At 49.6% G+C, this 13027-nt stretch overlaps 1 protein-coding gene and 1 long non-coding RNA gene across 2 annotated transcripts in view; both read left to right on the top strand.

The window, feature by feature from the left end:
- LOC135971521 (uncharacterized) overlaps positions 1 to 13027 on the top strand; it is a 106273-nt gene that overhangs the window by 28300 nt on the left and 64946 nt on the right. The window lies entirely within an intron of this gene.
- On the top strand, positions 3293 to 7149 carry LOC135971127 (uncharacterized). The gene is made up of 3 exons (XR_010587206.2): positions 3293 to 3481; positions 3587 to 3685; positions 6565 to 7149. It is a non-coding gene; the product is annotated as an uncharacterized lncRNA (long non-coding RNA).

Below are 13027 nucleotides of genomic sequence, written 5' to 3'. Positions count from 1 at the left end.
CAAGCAGCTTGGGGGCAGCATCAACAGCTGCAATTTGGCTGCCCCAGCAGGTGCCTCAGGGCAGCCTTTCTAATGGGAATCCTGGAATCTTGTCTTTCCTTAATGTGTCCTAAAGGCTGGAGGACATGAAGTGAAACAATGCTCCATGCTCAGTCCTGTGATTTTGTGTATTTATTGGACTTACTTTGAAATTAAACTAAACGATACCCAAGATAGAGCATTAAAAAAAAGAAAAAAGGGCCGGGCGCGGTAGCTCAATCCTGTAATCCCAGCACTTTGGGAGGCTGAGACAGGCAGATCACGAGGTCAGGAGTGGGAGGCTGAGACAGGCAGATCACGAGGTCAGGAGATCGAGATCATCCTGGCTAACACGGTGAAACCCCGTCTCTACTAAAAAATACAAAAAAAAATTAGCCGGACAAGGTGGCGGGCGCCTGTAGTCCCAGCTACTCGGGAGGCTGAGGCAAGAGAATGGCGTAAACCCGGGAGGTGGAGCTTGCAGTGAGCTGAGATCCGACCACTGCACTCCAGCCCAGGCGACAGAGTGAGACTCCGTCTAAAAAAAAAGAAAAAAAGAAAAAAAAGAAAAAAACAGGCTGTGGTGTTTGAAAAACAAACAAAACCGTTTGGTTTGTTGGTTTGTTCTTAGACCTTCACAGGCTACTAGGTCACACGTTTCAGTGTCTCAGCGAGTGACTTTCTCTCTGGAAGCCGTGTCAGCCTCTTGTTTGATGATGTCAGCCACAGCAGAAAGAAGCACTCCGTAGGCCCCGTGCTCAGCACCTTGGCATGAGCTCCTGCCATCTTCTGTTCATGCTCATCACAGCTCTGTGCAGTGGGCGTCCTCCTGATCCATGTGGGAGGATGGAGGATGGAGGCGGAAGGGTGAGTGACGGCAGGAGCACATGAGGGGTCTTTCCTGAGATAGGGAGGGGAACCGGCCCAGGACCTCAGTGCCCATCGCGTCCTTCCTCCTCCTCCTCTGCCTCTGTGACTGTTTGACTCAGACTGCAGCGACAGACATGAGTATGTGCAGAGCGTGTGTGCTCCCTTGGGGGTGTGTGCTCATATTGGCAGGGAGGGATGTGATCGTGTACAGAGCGTGTGTGCACACCTTGGGGGTGTATGCTGGCATTGGCAGGGACAGATGTGAGCACGTACAGAATGTGTGTGCACACCTTGGGGATGTGTGCTGGCATTGGCAGGGACAGATGTGAGTGCGCACAGAATGTGTGCTGGCATTGGCAGGGACAGATGTGTACAGAGCATGTGTGCACACCTCGGGGGTGTGTGCTGTTGTTGGCATGGACAGACATGAGTGTGTACAGAGCGTATGTGTACCCCTGGGGGTGTGTGCTGGTGCTGGCTGGGACAGATGTGTACAGAGCGTGTGTGTACACCTCAGGGTTGTGTGTTGGTATTGGCACGGACAGACGTGAGCGTGTACAGAGCGTGTGTGCACACCTGAGGGTATGTGCTTATGTTGTTTTGTAAGTGGCAAATACGTGGCCCTTGCGTCGGGAGGCCCTGCGCCCATGCTGAGTCCATCAGTGGCCCTCAGGTTGGGGTCTCCATCTCCCCAGACAGCACTCGAGTGTCTTGAGGTTTCAGATTCTTCCTCTCCAGGTACTTGGGCCTCCTCAGGACCAAACACCCAGAACGAGCCAACTGCAAACTACGAGAACGTTCAAATCCATCTTCAGTAGGAAAAGCAAAAGCAATTGGAATAATTTTCCAACATGACCTCGTGGTTAAGCCGTTAGATACTCCAGCCAGCAGATTGAGTCACTTTAAAATTCACGCCGATTAAAATGGTTTTGAGGGTTGCAGAGCTTTACCACTAAACCTTGAAATAATTGAAGCATTCTGCTCTACTTGCTTACTAACTAGGGTTGGAGATAACTTTCAGTCCAAAGTAGCAACCTTCTAAATCCAGCTTAGATGTGAGGCTCCCACTGACACAGGAAGAGACAGTGGCCCTTGTTCACTCTCCTGTGTTCACATACTTTGTCATTTTTTTTGTATCCTGATCATCACTTCTGCTTTTCCAATTGAAACTAAAGGAATTTTAGTTCTGGTTTGGAGAAGCTGTGGTTAGTGGTTTCTTTTCATGGTTTGCTTAATCTCTTAAGTCTGGTGCTTACGTTTACACAAATGCACTTTTCTTTAGTACGACGGTGTTGTTGCCCAGGGCTTCTCCCTCCATATCTGCTCCCCAGGAGGCCCCCTAGGAATGGACGCTGGAGATCCAGCCCCTCCTTCTTTGAGTCCATTGTAGGTTTGGCTCAGAGAAGAAAACAGACCTCTGGGTTAGGTGCCCCTGACTGTTTGCTTGTGAAATGTTTAACAATAAGGTGCCTTCCAAACTAATTTTACACACTGATAGTTGTAGCTTGAAGTATCACTGCAGTCATAAGAACAAAAAACACTCCCATAAAGTAGATAGGCAGAAAAAAGCCATAAAAATTTAATAAAGTACAAATAAAATGGTGTTGTAAGAATGTACAGTGGGAAATGCTCTCAGTCCAGCCAGATCGGCTGTGGCGTCCTCCTGTAAATACATTCAGCCACCTATGGCCCTGATCTCAATCACTACTGTGAATTGTGATCCAGAATGTTCTTGGGGGGCCGATGCCTGGACTTTGCCAGCAGCTGAGTCTGGTTGGGCGTCACGGTGGTGATGAGCTTAGCGCGGCCAGCTGGGCTGAGGGGTGGCCACCCGTGCACTCGCCACGTGCAGTCGTTATTCTGGTGATGGAGTTGCACTCGACGCGGCTTGTCCACCTGGGCTACTTAAAGTACCGGGAATCCAACTGTGAGCGGGTGCCTCCCGACATGGGAGCTGTCTTTCTTATCCAGGGCCCTCTAGCACTGCAGACCCCAGCCGCCGGTCCCTGAGCCCACGGGGAGGCACCGGAGGGCTCTGCTGGGCCATGGAGGTCCCCGAGCAGGTGGTCACTCATTGCTTATGGGTGGTCCATGGCCTGTGAGTTTATTCCCGGGGTCTGTGTGGACAAGGTTAACCAGTTCACAGCTGGGGACTTACACAGGTGACACTAGTTAAAGTGGAATCTATATTAGCTCGCACGGGAGTAGGTGAGGAGCTGGAGGCGAGGGGAGGCGAGGGGAGGCGAGGGGAGGCGAGGGGAGGCGAGGGGAGGCGAGGGGAGGCGAGGGGAGGCGAGGGGAGGCGAGGGGAGGCGAGGGGAGGCGAGGGGAGGCGAGGGGAGGCGAGGGGAGGCTTGGCCCGGCCCGGCCCTAGCACTGAAGCCCGGGCTCCTGACATTTCTGCGTCTTCCTGTTGAGGGGCTGCCAGGGCCCCTGTGGGTCCTGAAGACAGTGGGTGCCCTATGGACCAGGGGATGCGGAAGCCTCTAGAGGCTGCGGGAGGCAAGGAGAGGGTCGCGTCCCCAGAGCCAGCTCTGCCGGCAGCTCGACGTTAGCTGGTGGGACCTGTTTTTGGACTGCAGCTTCCAGAAATGTGAGAAAATAAGTCAGTGTTTAGGGCGCTAAATTTGGGGTGATTTAGTGGAGAAACAGAAAACTAGCCCAGGAAGGTGCACGCATTGAAATGTGCTCTGTCCAGGTGTTCACAGTGGCGTGACGGGGATGGCATCAGGGTTCTGGGAACTGCAGTTTTAGTGAAGGAAGGGGGCTCACCACCCCTTTCCTCATGTGACTGAAGGTACGTATGCCTGCCACACTGCCCAGGACACGGGGACTAGAATTTTGACTTTATTATGGGAACCAAGCCACAGTCAGAACAAAGTGAGGACTGAAATGAGCTTCCTGCAGCCTGAACTGGGAAGAGGAATCGCAAGTAGTTTGTGTTTTTCTGCACAGACCTGTCCTTTCAGATTTTGTTGAGTTCTGGAAAAAGGGAGAAGCACACCTCGGCGAGGGACGGTGTTTCTGGAGGTGGGGCGGCTTCAGCCTGAACGTGGCCGTGTGGCTGGGAGGCTCGGAAACTGCCCTCCAAGGGCACCCATCTGTTCCTTTCTGCACTAATACCTCCTTTACAGAAATTCCAGAAATTCCAGAGCAGTGCGGGAGGCCTCTGGTCTGGATGGGTTTGTGGGGACCGAGGTCATGGGGTGTTGTCCCAAGTACTTATCCTGATGTTGCAGAGGCTCTGTTCCCAAATAATTATTCCACAGTTTCAGAGCCTATATCTGAGTGATAGTCTTAACTTTGTTGCATAAAAGCAAACAAAGTATGTCTTGAGCGTCTAAAAATCCATTTAGTAGTCATGACTGTAACCTCATACATGGGGCTTTGGGATGGAGTGAAAAATCACCGTCACCTGGCGTGGACGCTGCGTGGTATTTCTAGCGTGGTGGCCTGCTCGTGCCTTGAGCTCCATCTGCAGCGTGAGCAAGAGCTGTGCATTTGAGAAATGTGGGCAGGTCAGCTTGCTCCTCCAGGGGGGCTGTGAGGATGTGGGTGAGGGGCCTGGGATGAGGCCACGTCAATGGGAAGGAACTTGGTTGTGTCAGCAGATATGTCTGCCTCTACAGGCCCGCAAGCCAGCCAGAACCCAGTTTTCCTTTGGTCATCTAATGCCAGAAAAAAAACCTGTTTCTTAGAGATTCTCATAATTTATATTAATGAACCATTTGACCCTACATAAAATGTTATAAATGCATAAGGCTTTACAACTTGGCAGATGTGTAACTCACATGTTAGGATTGAATCAAACTGTTGAAGATACTTGTTTCACGTGAAGGTTTTTAGCATTTTATGTGCAAACCAAATGCCAATAGCATTTTGAAAGAGTATTTTGGAATTTTAAACACAGAGTGGGACAGTGCTGGGTCTCTGGGATGCTGGTGGGGTGTATGTGACCACAATCTCTTGGAGCTTGCAAGCAAGCAGGATTCCTAAATTGTCACACCTGCAGTGCTGGAAGTCAAAGTGGATTTCTGTAAACGAGGTATTAGTGGAATAAGGAACAGATGAGTGCCCTTGGAGGGCAGTTTCTGAGCCTCCCAGAGACCCCAGGAAGAAGCGGGGTAGGGGGGAAGTTACCCCCTGGATGGTGGAGCCAGGTTTGCTGGTGGCCCTGGGTGGCAGGTCATTACGTGCAATAAGGAACAGGTGAGCGCCCTTGAGGGCGATTTCTCGGCCCCCTTTGCAACCGCAAGTGGAAGACGCCCCAAAGTGGGGGGTGTTGGGGGTCGAATTTCCAGTGGGGCCGGGTTTGCTGGTGGCCGCTGTGTGGCAGGTCACTGAGTGGAGCGATGGGAGGTGAGTGGAGAGGGAATAGTGGACGTACCCTCCACAGCTACTGCTGGGAGTTGGCTCTGGTAGCAGAGGGGGCATAGAGGGATTCCCATCAGGGGCAACACGGCTGGGGTCCCATGTGCGCTGGACGCTGAGGTGTGGCCATATGTGATCTCAGTCTCCACAGCCACTCTGGGAAGTGGGTTCAGTTACCTTCCCATCTCACATTTGAGAAATCTCAGGGGCTGACATCACAGCTGGGTGGGGTGGAACTAATGTCTCAGGCAGGATGTTGGCCCCAGAGCCCAGCTCTTACCCGCCCTGCTGTTTTCAGTCCACCAAGCTTGTAGAGAGGCGGGTGTGGTGGTGGGGGGCAGAGGTCGTGCGTTTCAGGGGGCTGCTGAGAAACCAACACAGTAGAAGGGGAGCAGGAAATAAACCAGGCAGGAGACACAGGCAGTGCTTGGGAGATCTGCGCAGGGTCTGGGTATAGGGGGCACCTCTGGGCCTGTGAACCCCGTTCTGTGCTCCCGGCTTGCCCAACCTTGGCCCTCAGCCACATGTCTGCTTTAGATGAAATCTCAGTCCCTTGCGTGGTGCGGGCATCTTTTCTCCCTGGCTTTGCCTCTCCTTAAATCAGTCTCAGTGTGGGTGGTGGGGTGGGTGGTGGTCCACGGAATTTGCCCTCCACCTCCCCATCCTTGTCCTATCTGGCCTGTTACCTGAATATGTGTCTCTTCAGAGCCTGCAAATGAGTGGGGGCCACGGCAGCCTCTCGCTGGCCGGCCTCAAACTTTTATTCATCAGAATCATGTTAAATGCTGATTCCTAGGCACCCCATTAGACTCTCTACGCCTGCCTGGCATGGGTACTTTGAGGAAGGTACAGAGGGTTGCTGGGCTGTTCCAGGAGGGAATTTGCATTTGTGGAATGTCTACTGTGTTCCTCCCAGCACCCTACTTTCCACGCACACGTGGCATTAAACCTGGAAGACCTCTGGGTGCTGTGCTGGTGAGGAAGCCCCGCCTGGATGAGGGGCTGCTGGGGCTTGGACTTGATTACTGGGCTGGGGGCTGCTGATGGGATGCCCTGGGAAGTCCTGCTGTGCACTCGGGGGGGTGCAGAAACAGGCTCAGGAAATACAGACCATGGATCTAAAAAATCCTACTGGAAAATCTTTTATGAGCAAATTTGCATCTGACTGAAGATAATCATTGCTTGAGTAATTGGTTTGTTTATAAAACCGGTCCTATGAACTAATAGATTAGTTTTCATTCATGCCTTGTCTATAACGTAAATAGCTGTTACGGCAACCTAAATTAACTTTAAATTTTGTATCAGATTGCATTCCAGATTACAAACAGCTGCTTGATAATCTAATTGATAAAATGGAGGAATTTGGTACTTGGAACCCAGAGTGAAGAGAACAGAATTGCTTTGGTTTCTCAAAAGCGTGTGACGGGTGACCTGGGGTGAAGAGAAGTGGCTGGAGTCATTACACTCGAGGAGATGATCTGGCCCAGCTTTTCTCAGCTGTCTTCTGGATAAAACAAAAGGGCGATAAACGTGGAAAAATTCAGTACTTAGTTTGTCTATGCCCTGAGCTTCTCATACAATCATTAATGTGACCGGGCTGTATCTGAAGCCTCCATACAGGCACAAAGAAATTAGGCTAGATTAAGGCAGCCGGCATCCTCTGGTGCCTGGGCCACATGTCATCTCCTAAAGCCCTTTTGGGTGAAATGACAGTTGCAATGTCTGTTGTTTGGAGGAGTGTAATCTCACGTATGAGATGTAGATTTAAAACACCAAAGCCAGGAAGCTTGGTGGGAGTGGCTGTCTTCCAAGTGGTTTTCTGTGCTGCCATGGACGAGGTGTGGATGTGTCATCCGTTGGTGAGATCCACTGGTGAAGGGGCTAAGCAAACCCTTCGCGGGGGGCGGGGTTGTGAAACTACATCTCTTCTGGCATCCCAAGTAAATACATTTTGTAAAACTTGTGAATTTGACCCTGACCCTAACCCTGAGTGTTGAGTCTGCTGCAGTGTCTGGAGCCGTCTTCGACATTGAGGGTGACTGACTGTAAATGACCGATTCCTCAGTGGTGAAAGTTCAAATTTAGCTTCCCTGAGGAAGCCAGACCTCAGTCACACGTATCTCCATTGTAAACACTGTGGCTTCTACACGAGTGGCTGCAAGTTTCCAGGTTCTCCTTGGAGAAGCAGCCATGCGGTGCTTGGTGATTTGATAACATCAGCCACCTTCTGTCTTCTGTCTAATCATGGTACAAATGATTCTCCTACAAGGAAACGGATCTGGTTTCTTCCCCGATCATTGGAAGAAGCAGCCCACCTAGGGACTGCACCGTCCTCTGCATTTTCACAGCAAAGCCTGTGTCTGTCTGTGAGGAGTGTCATGTGTGTTATGGGAATCATGAGAATTGCCTTAATTCTTCCACTTTTTGAGGGCTCACGCAGCTCTGCCTGTTTTACCTGGGATGAGCAGCGGGTGGTCTCTGGCTGCTGTGCGACTAGGGCTTGGGGTGCATCATCACATCCTGTGGCCTGTCCAGGTGGACATCATTGTCTTTTGCCTGTTGGCTGAGGCAGCTGTGATGCCATGGGGGTCATACTTGTGTCGGGGCCAACCCAGTTCTTCCCGTGTACACCTCTCCTGCTGGAGTGCCTTTCCTTATGATGACGTGTTGAATTAGCGTGGAGAATGCAGAGAGGCTCTGGGCCTCTCCTTCCCATTCTTACTCCCTGGAGCTGTGATGCCCGACAAGGGAGCCCATAGCCAGAGGCTCCTTTAAATTTAATTAGAATAAAGGTTTGATTACATAGCTAAACACATTTGAAAAGAACTTCACAGATTAAATTCCAGATTCAGCCCTTCAGGCCCAGTGGCCACATTTTGGGGCTCAGCAGCTGTAGGTGGCCGTTGTCTTTCTGTGTTGGCTGAGCAGATTGGGACGCTTCCGGTTCAGCAGGCAGTTCTCTTGCATGGTTCTGCCTGTGGTGAGGACACCTTGGCTGGAGAGCCTCGTGGCGATGCCATAGGCCTCTGGCTGCAGCCAGGCTGCACGGTTCCTGTGCCCCGCGTCCTGTGCAGGGCCAGATGGATCCCACCACAGAGTGAGCACTGCTAGACTTGGGTACTGTGTGTAGACAGCAGAGGGGCATGTCTGTGCCTTGCTGACTGGCCTCCTTGGCCAGGCTCCCGTCTCCAAGTCTTCAGGGGAAATGCATCCACCATCCACACCGTGCACCAGAAGAAAACTGCAGGCTTCTCTGTGGGTGGTGAATTGAGATCATGCAGAGTGACTAGGCTTGGGCTCCTGGCCAGCGTGGAACCTGATGATAGCTTTAGGTGGAACCCGACATGCCTCCATGTGTACATGGCGAAGAGAATGCAGTGTTGGCAACTTGAATCCAAATGTGCTCCCGTTTTGAGGTGGAAGGTTCTGGGAGTATTGGCCGTTGCTGATTGTCCTGCTGTGGAGGACTTTGAATGCAGGCACTGGTTTAGGGTAACCCTGGTTTCCTGGTCCTGTATGTGGGCATCCCTGAGTGTGCTGGGCTGGAGGAAGGCAGGGCAGATGGGAGGGTGACAAGAAGTCAGGTGTTTCCAGCTGTGGGGAGTGATGCCATCAGATGGCCAAGATCAGGAGGGTGGTGGCCAGGGGACCAAAGCAGGGGTGGGTGGAAATGCCATGTTTCCCGGGGCATGGGGAGGACCTGTTGAGCTCTATTCCTGGGCAACAGTTCTTCCATTCTCAGGAATCTGTGCCATTGTAATTGAGTAGCAAATTCTGTAATTGCTCTAATTACTTTCTGTTAAGTCCCCATCCCAATTACCATGAATTAGCAACAGTGACAACAGTTTCCCTGATCAATCTTTGCCAAGAAAAACCAGTGGAACTAGTTTTAGTTACCTTGAGTTCCCTCCAAATCAGATTCCTTAGTGGCTTGTGTCCCCAGAGCTGCTGCAGTTCCTCCTGGGCCTAGCAGACACATTCCAGACATTCACATCTCAGCTCAGATGTAGGCGTGCACATTATTTACAGAAAATCGCACTGTGCTGTGATCGGCTTGAGCTGACGTTCTCTAGGTGGGAGGCAGAGGCCAAGGACCTGTGAGGGACTGTCCGAGTGTCCTCTCATTGACTTGGAGCAGGTGCACATCTGTTCTTCAAAAGTTCTAATGGGATGAAATTAGAAATATGAATTTTTAAAATTCATGTGTTATGAACACTGTTCCGTGATTTCCTCTGAAATGAGAGACTATTTGTGGACAAGGCAGTTGGCCTGCAGCTCTCCTTAGAACTGTCCTAGACCTCGATGCCATCCTATGGTCTCTTCCTGGGTGTGGGGTGCACTGCTTGAAGCAAAACCAAAGGAAAGAATGTGGTCAGTGTGCATCACTACTGCAGCCAGCTCAACGCGCCCACCCACTGGGAGGGGGGCCGGATCACTTAACATTTTAAATGCATTTAACACTAAACCAGCAAATCAGCCAGTACTTTCTGTAACTGAACTGCCTGGCTCATGGGAACCTGACACTTGACTTTTCAGAAGAGAATACTTGCTTCTGTGGAGTGTCAATATTTGTCTCATTTCTTGAGACTTTGTTCAAAGTGATGAACATGTGTAAATTAGGCCACAGAGCTCTCTAGGCACAGTCAGGGGAGTAAAAGGCTGTGAAAGATGCGGCCTGATGTGAGCTGTGGCCAGGCACTTTGGAACCTGGGATCCCATCTCCAGCCTTTCAAAGGACATAGAGGAATATAAAATGCAGATGGGAGAGTTCATATTTTAGGCTTCTCTGTTCTTTTGAAATCAAAGTGCAAAGAAAAAGTTTTGCCTTGAGGTCTTATCCCTTACTTGTTTTTCTCCTGAGGTTTTAAAATTTTCTTAACTGCTTTTTTCTCCCCCAATCCTTGGGGAACTTCTATCTTCTTATCTTCTTAAAAGATATAGTTAAATTGAACACTGAAATTTAAAAACATGCTTTCATATTATTTTTCTTTTAACGTATGTATCTGACATTGGTGAAGAACTAAGTGGGCGTGTTGCTTTACTTTTAGTTTAGTTTATTTATTTTTTTGAGACGGAGTCTCGCTCTGTAGCCCAGGCTGGAATGTAGTGGCACGATCTTGGCTCAGTGCAGCCTCACCTCCTGGTTCACGCCATTCTCCTGCCTCAGCCTCCTGAGTAGCTGGGATTATAAGTGCCTGCCACCATGGCTTGTTCATTTTTGTATTAGTAGAGACGGGGTTTCAACATGTTGGCCAGGCTGGTCTTGAACTCCTCACCTCAGGTGATTTGCTCACCTTGACCTCCCAATGTGCTGGGATTACAGGCATGAGCCACCACACTCAGCCTGAGATATTCTTGATTGTAACTGTAATAGATCCCTTTAATAAAAACAGAACAACAACAACAACAAAAAGCTCTCTGAAAAGTCCCAAAATTAAAGAGCTCACTTGGAAAGGGATTTGGACACCAGTTGAATGGCCCAGCACAAACCATAGTTACATGGGCCACTCGGTCTGTTAGATTCTTAGGGTATTTGAAGTGGTGGGGATATTTGCATTTCTGCCTCTGGATATCGTGTTAGTATGAATTCGGCTAGTGTTTGAGGGCCAGGCTCAGATCCGGGAAAACAAGAGCCCCTGACCTCACGGCACTTCTCTTCTATGTGTGTGTGTGTGAGGAAAATAGAAAACACAAGAATATTTTTTTTTCAATGAGCTGGGAAGATGGAAAAACAAGCTTAAGATGTTTACTTGTTCAGAAGAAAGGAAGTGCAGGGAACACTCAGCTTTGCTGCTGCTGAAGGAGGCCCCTGGCGGAGGCTGTTTCAGAGGTTGGGTTTCTCTGAGAAAGGTAAGAGGCAAATAGGATGCCCTATCTGGTTTGCCAGAGATGGGGAAAGTTAGTATCCCCAAAACAGCCTCAGCATTCTTTGAAAGGCTTCAGAAAACCAGCTAGGGTGTGGGACCCTTGTTGGCCGCTGGGTAGAAGGAAAACATTGCTGGTCCTGAGGACTGTATTGTTCTTCCACTGCTATAAAGAACTACCTGAGGCTGGGTAATAAAGGAAAAAAGGCTTAATCGGCATACAGTTCTGTGGGCTGTACAGGCTTCTACATCTGGGGAAACTTACAATCATGGTGGAAGGTGAAGGGGAGGCAGGCATGTCTTCACATGGCTGGAAGAGGAGAGAGAGTGAAGGGGAAGGTGCCGTGTACCTCCAAACAACCAGATCTCAGGAGAACTATCATGAGGACAACACTTGGGGGATTGTGCTAAACCATTAGAAACCACCCCCATGAGTCAATCACCTCCCACCAGGGCCCACCTCCAACACAGGGTTAGAGTTCAGCATGAGATTTGGGTGGGGACACACAGCCACACCACGTCAGGCTTCCCATTCTTCTCTTGCACGTGCTTCCCAAATGGTTCTGTCATTGGTTTTTGTTTTTGTTGATACATAATATATGTACATATTTTCTGAGTGCATGTGATATCTTGATTCATCCCTATATTAATCAATCTGGGTACTTGGGATATCTTTCACTTGAAATATTTTCTTTTCCTTGTGCTGGTAATGTTCAAGTTATTCTCTCCTAGCTGTTTTGATAATACACAGTAGATAACCCACTGCCATCCCCTTGCTGATTTACCAATAGTAGGTCTTGTGCTCCCATTAGGCTGTGTGTTTGTGCCCATTAGCAGCCTCTGCTTATGAGTGGGCTCTGCTGGGCCCTGTTGACCACCTACTCTTAGCCTCCATGAGATCTCTCAGCTCCTGCTTATGAGGAAGAACATGCACCGTTTCTTTGCTTGGCTCGTTTGCTTAATGTAAGGTCCTCCAGCTCCATCCATGCTGTTGCGGATGACAGGGCTCTCCGCTGTGTGGTGGAGTATTGCTCCTGTGTATGTTCAGGCCACGTTCCCTTCATCCCCTGTTGACGGGCACTCAGGTGATTCCGGACCTTGGCTGCTGTGGATGGTGCTGCATTGAAGCTGGGAGCTGTCACTGGCTTCATATTCAGGGGACATGAGCCACTTTGATGTTCTCAAGCAACCTATCCCCAAAGCCTTCTGTAGAATGCCGCATTCCCTTGTGCCCATGGCTTCCACTAGGAGGAACCATTGGGAAGGGGCTTTGAACCCTTGGGTTTCTGTCTTTAATTGGTACCCGGGTGCACTGACCAAGCAGGGGTCCCAGTGACCCTGGACACTACCTCACATAAGGTCCAAAGATGCAGTTAGGTTCTTTTTTAACTTTAGAAAAAAAACGCTTTGGACCTGATTAAGCTATAGCATTATCAGTTAGTGTTTTTCCTATTAGAAAGGTGTATATTTTATTTTCTAGGAAGAAAAGAAATCCTGTTAAATACTCTAACCACAGATTAAATCATGTCAAGGAAAGAGGTACTATTTTGGGGGGAAATTGTCCCTTCATGTCAAAGATCAAGGGGATGACTTCCATTGTTTAATTGAGTTAATTATGAAATCTTAAGTGGTTTGAGGGGCTGTGGTGAGGGTTATTACAGAGTCGTGTGTCTTAGCGAATGGCACAAACGGCCTTGTGGGCCTACTTTGGCTTTGTTTGAACCTGTAGATTGTTAAACTAATTTTAGTTTAACATTCTGAGGATTATAAATTGATTCTTGTCTAAGAAGAGGTTTCTGTTGTCTTTGAAGACAGGAGCCACAATACAGAAGGTCCCTGGCTCCCAATGGTTACATTTGTGTTTTTTTTCAACCTCGTGATGGTGCGAACTAGGCACACTCAGT

Source organism: Macaca fascicularis, chromosome 6 (genome assembly GCF_037993035.2).
Source record: "Macaca fascicularis isolate 582-1 chromosome 6, T2T-MFA8v1.1".
Taxonomy (NCBI): Eukaryota; Metazoa; Chordata; class Mammalia; order Primates; family Cercopithecidae; genus Macaca; species Macaca fascicularis.
The sequence above is the reverse complement of the archived record's forward strand: the minus strand, read 5'-3'. Positions and strand labels throughout refer to the sequence as shown.